Source organism: Lissotriton helveticus, chromosome 7 (assembly GCF_964261635.1).
Source record: "Lissotriton helveticus chromosome 7, aLisHel1.1, whole genome shotgun sequence".
NCBI lineage: Eukaryota > Metazoa > Chordata > Amphibia > Caudata > Salamandridae > Lissotriton > Lissotriton helveticus.
Genome location: NC_136068.1, coordinates 1,760,586,612 through 1,760,594,721, shown reverse-complemented (window position 1 = coordinate 1,760,594,721; position 8,110 = coordinate 1,760,586,612). Strand labels below are relative to the sequence as shown.

The window sequence follows — 8,110 nt, the reverse complement described above, 5'->3', positions numbered from 1 at the left end:
TGCCGGTGCTTTCTTTTATAGTGATGGAAAGCATGGACTATATACATTGTATCCCATTTTACTGTTGCAGAGTTGATGCTTGTCTTCCTCTACCACCAAGACAACATCTCCTAATCCGAAAGAGACAAAATGCTCTGTTGAAATATTTATCAGGATTTAGAGTTAAAAATAACAAGAAAAATGAAAGTCATTTCCGTTGGCTTTTCACAGAAACAAGGGGAGCTAGGGGAGTGACAATCAATGTGGCAGACACGCGGCAACATCCCCTTTGGTGGAATATATATTGTAGCTCTACTTTGCTACAATCTCTGACATGTTATCAGCCCCGAGGGCATCACTTACTCTGACCCCGAGCACAGAACCAAAGGGAGGGTCACTGTGGGCTCCAGAGCACTGCCCAAGGCGCAAGCAAAGGTGAGTGAGGGAGTGTGGGAAGGAAAGGAGGGGCAGGGTATACAGAAGGGTGAAAAGAAGGCTGGGGAAGAGAAGAAGCAACAGAGAGTGGGCGTGAACGACAGGAGATGCTAGAGACAGGTGTGCATATAAGGAAAGAGAGAAAAGAAGGTGAAGAGAGCTGGGATGATGAAAGAAGTGATAGTATAGAAACATGAGCAAAAAGTCTGTAGAGAGGGAAGAGTGATAGCATAGAGAACAGTGCAAATGAGAGAAAGAGAAGAGCGTGAAAACATTGGCACAAGAATGAATGGTAAGGGCTGCTAAGAAGATAAGAGAGCAAAGCAAGCAACGCGTCAGAGCGGGGAAGAAAGGAGATGTATGCAGAGATATACAAAGAAAGAAAGAGTAAAGAAATGCGACAGGGAAATGATATGAAAATAGGAAGAGTATACAGAGGTGTGCAACGAAAAGAAAGAGAAATTATATGAAAAGGCTGCAAAGATCAGAGAGATGTGTGTTTAAAAAGTTGCACATATAGATAGAGAAAATAAAAAAAACATAATGTGAGCTAGAAGGAAGAAAAAAGGTGTATAGAGTGGAGTAATGAAGGACAGGACACGCTGACACAGAGCGAGAGTGAAAAGATGCTTTTGGTGCCTTGCTAAGGCGCGAGAGAAGAAACAAAGTAATGGAGACCACAGATTTAATAGGGAAGGTAGATATTGAAATTTGTGCAATGAGGGGAGACAGGAAAAACAAAGGTTTTGAAGTAAGGAAGAGGGAAAGGTATTGAGAGGTGTACAAGGAAGGAAAGAGCGGAGACATTGGGCCACATGCATCATTCTAAATATTGGTCGCAAAGCCCAAGATTCCCAGAATCTGCCCTGTTGCGACCGGTATTTTTGCATTTGGGATGCCTCAACCCAAATGAAAAAACACAATTTAAGTAATCGCAAAATTTGCTATTACTTAAATTGCAAATGCATTTAGGGAAACGCAAATTGTGATTCTCTAAATGCAATGAATGATGAAAAAAGAAATATCGATTTTGCAAATAGGAATCGCAAATTACCATCAATTCAAAGTTGATGGTAATTTTTGAAAACTTAGAAAACTGCACAAAAGTGCATTTGTCAAAGTTCCATGTTCCATGTGGTCAGATGCTAATTTCAGGGGTTCATCAATGTGTCCTTTGGCACCCTTGCAGCCTTGAAATTGCATGCGCAATATGCGAGTACCTATTTGGTACTCGCAAATTGGGCATGCAATTCCCATTCATTCTTATTGGCCTCTAGGCCCATAGGAATGAATGGGAATCTATTCCTTAGTTCTGAATCGCAATTTGCAATGCGCAATTAAGGAATATGTAGAAATTGCAAAACAATTTGCGAATCCTACATGCATAGGCAATTGCGTTTCTATATTTGTGATTCCTTAATAAACGCAGTAATGGAATCGCATATGCACACAATGATGCAAGTTCCCCAGAGTGACAGAGAGAGTGGTGAAAGAAGTGAAATCTGCGTGTGATGGTACAGAGAGATCTCTGAAGGAGAGAGGAGAAACAGTTACCCAAGAAGCGGCATAAAGAAGAAAGAAGAGTAAAAAATGGGAATGTGCAGTGTGTGTAATAATGAGCATAGTCTTCCCTATATGATATGTTGTGTGCTGTTTTTTGGGGGCGGGCAAGTTTGGTTGCGCAGTTTCTAATTCTGTCGCATAACACCTCAATCCTAATGTTAGCAGGTGACAATATATTTTGTTTTATTGTATTTCAAAGTATATTTTGTGTAGTTCTCACACTACCCTTTGGCTGACTCCTTGCAGCAGCATTGATGAAGTGGAAGTGTGCATTGCCAGGACGATTTCCTGATTATTGTGATTTTTTCTAGTGTTGTCGAGAACAACTAGGCTACCATGGGTCTGTTTAGGTCAGAGAAGTGACCTGCTTTGCTTAATTGGTAGATTTTCTAATACCATGACTCTTAATCAGTTAACACAGATAACACACACAAAAACACAGGCACACATATGGTATATGCAGATGTGCAGAGGATAATAAAGCATCTTTTTCCATTGTTACTATCCTTGTGTTTCATACAGCACACACACAGCAGGCCACATAAGAGTGATAGGTGCAGGGGGCGTGGCCAACAGCATGGCTGAGTAGACGTGCCTTGCCGGAGCTCCGGCCGAGCGGCACTTTATCCGACTTTTCATATCCCCCACGATCCCAAAGAGGCACTGTGTGGACGACAATACACCCTGGCACCTGGTTGGAGTACCTGCGTAGTGGAGTGCAGCCGCCTTTGCAGAAACCCGGGCTGTGCGGTGTCCCCGGCGGCTCTCCGGCGGCCAGGAGGGCGCCTGCGGCGCTTGGCGGAGCGCGGCGCTCCCAGTGCCCCACGTGCGGTCTTGCCGCACACTGCCCAGCTGAAGGTGGCTCCGCGACCCGCCTGACCCCCAAGAGTGACCAACGTCTCGCCGGCAGAGAAGGGGAGGTGAGCCGAGACAGTCGCGAGGCACCGGCTGCCTGCACCAAGATGGCGGCCGGCGGTGTGTGACGGCGGAATCCCCCACCGGCTGCACTCCCCGGGTCGCGGATTGCCCGAGAGTGCTCGTCGAGGCGGAGCGGAGGTAAGCCCAGGACAGAGGAATCAAGGGCCGTCCTCCTGGCAATCTGAGAGCAGAGACTGGCTCGAGCGCGGCTCTCGCCTTTACCAACATGGCGGCGAAGCTGCGGAGGCGCCCGGCCTGAAGGGCACTGGAGGGAGAAAAGTGGCTGAGAGCCTGGGCCCTGACTACCCAGCCCCCACCATTGGAGGCTTAGTCTGCAGGACGGCAGACACGCGACCCCTGCCATCGGACCTCACGGTGACACTTGGGGGACCTCAGGACTGCGACGGGAGGTGAGCCGGGGAGACCGCTGACGCGGTACAGCGGACAGTGACATCCGGAGTACCTAGCGTCATTGGAGCTACGCGACTGGGCCCCTCCGCGCCTCTGAGACAGGACGCCTGCATAGGGAGCCTCCGGCCTGCAGACTTCATCATCATGGGGAAGGGTGACACGGCGAACAGGGCTGCGAGGCGGGGACCTATGGACGACTTCACGGCAACGCGTTCTGGGGCGGTGCAACACTCTCTGCAGCCTGACACGCGCAATGACACGGCCATGTTAATGGAGGCCATCCAAGCGTCCAGGACCGACATACAAGCGTCCCGGACGGCCCTGGAGACGAAAATTGGAGAGGTGGGGTCCGAGGTGACGCTACTGCGGCAGGACTTCCGAAATTTGACGGACCGGGTAACGGCAACCGAATCTAGGTTGACTGACAATGAAGCCTCGATTTCTACTCTCAAGAAGGACATGGCGGAACTCCAGGCCTCTCACCGTCAACTGCTGTGGAAGGTGGACGACGCGGAAAATAGGTCGAGGCGCAATAACCTTCGCTTTGTAGGCTTTAGAGAAGGGATTGAGGGAAAGAACATGTCCGCCTTTCTCCTCACATGGCTGAAAGATACCTTCCCAACAGCGCAATTCTCCCAGTGCTTCATCATCGAAAGGGCACACAGGGCGCTTCTAGCCAAGCCTCCGGAGGGTGCGCGACCGAGACCAGTGATAGCGCGCTTCTTGAACTATGCGGACAGAGACCTGATCTTACGGGAGGCCAGGAAAATGGGGGAGATCCGTTTGGAGAATACCACCATAATGATCTTTCCGGACTATAGTCAGGAGGTCTCGAAGCAACGCCGCTCGTTTGATTCGGTGAAGGCAAAGCTGAGATCTTTGAACATTACTTACATGCTCCTTTTCCCCGCCAAACTCAAGGTGATCTATAAAGACAACTCCATCTTTTTTGCTCACCCGGAGGATGTGTGGCAATGGCTCGAAGAGCGACCTATTCTGAACAGTAGAGAGGCGGCAGGTCGAGCGGCGCTGGACAAATCGGTCCGGGAGAGGACGCCCTGGGAAATGCCGAAAACACGGCGACGGGGAGTACGGAGGACGCAGAAGAAAACACCGGCGACACCATACAGGCCACGAGACAAGGAGGGTGGGAGAGGCAGCAGATCCACATCCCCGGGCACGGACTCCGTGGCGGGCTCGAGATTCCATTGCCTGCGGAATGGAACCCGTTCAGAAGGTGAAGACGTGGAGGACTTGGAGGACCGCATATCTGGAAGAGAGGACGGGGAAACAGTGAACGACTCAGTGCATCCGCTGGTCGCAGAAATCCAGCAATTGGAACAAGACTCCTCGGGTCAAGGGATGAATATGGACACTCAGGACTCACATTCGTGATCGTTGCTGTATAGGGATCGGGGAAGATAGCGGCTCGGCGCAGCGGAGCACGCAAGTTGACACACCCCCCTACTATTCCTTAAGTTTTCAGTACTGGTTACTGTTTGTTGATTGAGGGTGGGATGTGTGGGAGGGCGACAGGCCTTCTCCCACGGATAGTTGAGACCCGGATTGGGATGCAACTGGAAGGGGAGGGAGGTGGGGAGGGGGGTGCGGGAAGGGGTTTGGTTACAGTTTACCTCATGTTGGGGTGTTGGGATGTTGGGAAGGGGGGGAGACAGGTGTGCATGCAGCAGCAACTTCGGGAGAGTTTACCCTTGCTACCGTCCCGGCCCTGGGGCCCGGTACTGGACAGTCCTCAGGTGATACAATGGCGAGTACACTAGCTACACCACACGGTGAAGGCGCCGGGGTTAAGGCGCTAACCTGGAACGTGAACGGTTTGGGGTCCAAAATTAAGAGGAGCCTGGTTACTGCATATATTAAGCGTGTAGCACCTGACATCGTTTTCCTGCAGGAAACACATCTGAGGGGGAACCGCTGTGCTTTTTTGGCGCGCGGGCAGTACGTCGTTCTGGCACATGCGGGGTACACCATGGACTCACGGGGCACGGCAATACTAGTCAGGAAAACAGCACCTTTCACAGTCGCACGTACATGGTTGGACCCACAGGGATCGTTTGCCGGGGTGCAGGGGACATGGAGGAGGCGCAGGTACACTCTGTTGTCGGTTTATGCTCCACCCAAATTACAAACACGAACAATGCAGGAGATCACGACCATTCTGCTAGACACGGCGGACACGATACAGATTGTGGGGGGGGATTTCAACGACGTGATGTGCACGATGCGCGATCGTTCTGGGAACCCCCACACGGTGGCTGCGGAGACGGCTTTGGCGCGTAGAATGGACACGATCGGTCTCACCGACGTTTGGCGGTGGCTTCATCCTACCCACGCAGCTTACTCATTCTACTCTGGGGCCCACAAGGTCTTCTCTAGGCTAGATTACATTTTCACATCGAGACAGGAGCTTTCGGCGGGAGACGAGGCAGACTACAGGGCGAGGGGTATCTCGGACCATTCCCCGCTGTTCGTACACATAGGTCGGGGAAGGGGGAGAGGTCAGGCACAGTGGCATATGTCGCCATGGGAGTTACAGACTCCTGCAATTCTAGGGGGCATAAGAGCGGATATCAGAGTTTTTTTGGCGGAAAACGAGGGATCGGTACAGTCCGGGGTGACACTATGGGAAGCCATGAAAACGGTGTTGAGGGACCGCTTCCAATCCAGGGTGGGGGAGGCCAGAAGGAAACGCACGGAAGCTATAGCGAAGGAGGAGGCAAACATCTTGACCCGGGAGGCTGAATATCACAGAACGAAGGCGGAGGTAGATCTCAGAATACTGCTAGACACTCAAAGGCTGTATAGAGAGCTAAGCACGGACGAGGCGCGTACACAGGCGCTGGCCACCCTGCATCGCTTATACGATGTCGGAGACAAATCTGGTAAACTCATGGCATGGCTGAGCAGGCGCGAGCAAGCTGCCAGGTGGGTGGATTGGGTTGAGCTCCCCAGTAAGGCACGGGCGTCCACAGACGACACTATAGCGGAGGCCTTTGCGACTTATTTCGAAGACTTCTACAGGGCGCGGGACCTAGGGGACTGCGAGGCGGTGCAGTCGTTCCTGGGTAGCGTGGAAGTTCCGCAGTTGACCCCCGAAGATAGTGAGGCTTTGGAAGCCGACCTGTCCCTAGATGAAATCGCAGAGGCGATGGCTGCCCTGAAACCGGGGAAGGCTCCGGGACCAAATGGTTTCCCAGCGGAGTTCTTCAAACGAACGGGGGACCTCCTTTCGCGTCACTTGAAGTCGCTATATGCGGACGCTCTCGCCTCGGGAGGCCTACCGCCGGACCTGGCCCTAGCTACCATAATCCCGATTCACAAAGAAGGCAAGCCCCGTGGCGACTGTTCCTCCTATCGCCCAATCTCGCTGCTGAATATTGAGACTAAAATCCTGGCCACTATTCTGGCACGACGCTTACGACAGGTAATACCGGGCCTGGTCCACCCAGACCAGTCCGGGTTCCTGCCGGACAGGGCCACCAAACTAAACCTGCGGCGCACCCACAATAAAAAAAAAAAAAAAAAAAAAAAAAAAAAAAAAAAGAGTGATAGGTGCAAATCTACAAGTTATTGGTGACTTTCAATGAGAACATGTTACACTTCTGTGACTCAGCCGTCCATGGGGTATTTCGCCAACTTCTTCGAAAAAATGGCAATATAAGTGTGGTAATCATTGTGAGCATTAAGAAATCAACATTCACAGACTGAGTTGTGTCTGGCGGCAGATTTATCATTGAGTTGTGTCGCTCTTGCACCATGCACGGCAGTGCTAGGGCAACGTAACAAATGAGCCTGGTTTATCAACCACCTTGCATAGCCCTGCATTGCCCTGCATGGCCCGGCGTGGCCCTGGTGGCTTGATAAATCTAGAGCAACACATTGCAGTGCAATTCATTGCCTTGCGTTACTCTGCCCCAGGGAGGTGTTCCATAGTTGGAGCTTGGGTGGAACGTGGTTGTTCCCGTGCATCCACCCATGGATTTTGGCACATTTACAGATTTAACATGACTGCTAGACCTGGGAATGCATTAAAATGACAAACCTCCCCAGGGGCGGCATATTGAGGAGAAATATGTCAATTTCTCTTTATTTTTCCTCTTTCTATGAGTGCTCCTTTCGGCAGACAGATGATGTTGCATAACAGCCAGAAATTCCGAATTTGAACTTTGGGCTCAGGTTCGAGTCACTGTGTAGACTTAACATCCTGCCATTCTGGGCAAATCACTCAAATTCCTCATGCCTACAATATTGAATGTGTCCTTGTGTAATGTAACTGGTGTTCCTTCCTGCACCAAGCAATCTTGCCTATAGCACAGGCAGCCTTGCACCATCGAGCAAGCCTGTCTGTGCCAGTGCAAGGACATGACAGGAATGCACCATATACAGTTAAATACGGCTCATTCCTGCCTTTCACACAGCACAGCTCATCAATGGGCTTGCTGGGTTGTGCTTTGTAAAAACCTTGATAAATGTGGCCCCTAGGTATTTAAAGGACCGATATTATGAGTACCCAAGTAAATGCTACTTCATGATATCGATGTGGGATGGATAAAAGATTGTGGGGCATATTATCAAGGGGGTTTATCTCCGCTTTTTTGGCTTTAAAAGCCAAGAAAGCGGAGATACAATTATCTCCCTATTACCTAGCTGTCGCTAACACCAGTTAGCGACAGCTAGTAGAAGATAGCGACCATCTTGGGCCCCGCTTTGCATGTCAGTGATATTTATCGCTAATGGCATGCAAAGTGGGCGTGCCAAGATGTTAGCGACTGGAAATAGTCGC

The 8,110-nt window shown here is 50.8% G+C and overlaps 1 protein-coding gene across 1 annotated transcript in view; it reads left to right on the top strand.

Moving 5' to 3' along the window:
* Positions 1 to 351: 351 nt before the first annotated feature.
* Positions 352 to 8,110, top strand: part of LOC144767674 (putative G-protein coupled receptor 33) — a 499,098-nt gene continuing 491,339 nt past the window's right edge. The window contains exon 1 of the mRNA XM_078651066.1: positions 352 to 414. The gene's annotated coding sequence lies outside the window, so the exon portion shown is untranslated. The remainder of the gene's footprint in view (positions 415 to 8,110) is intronic.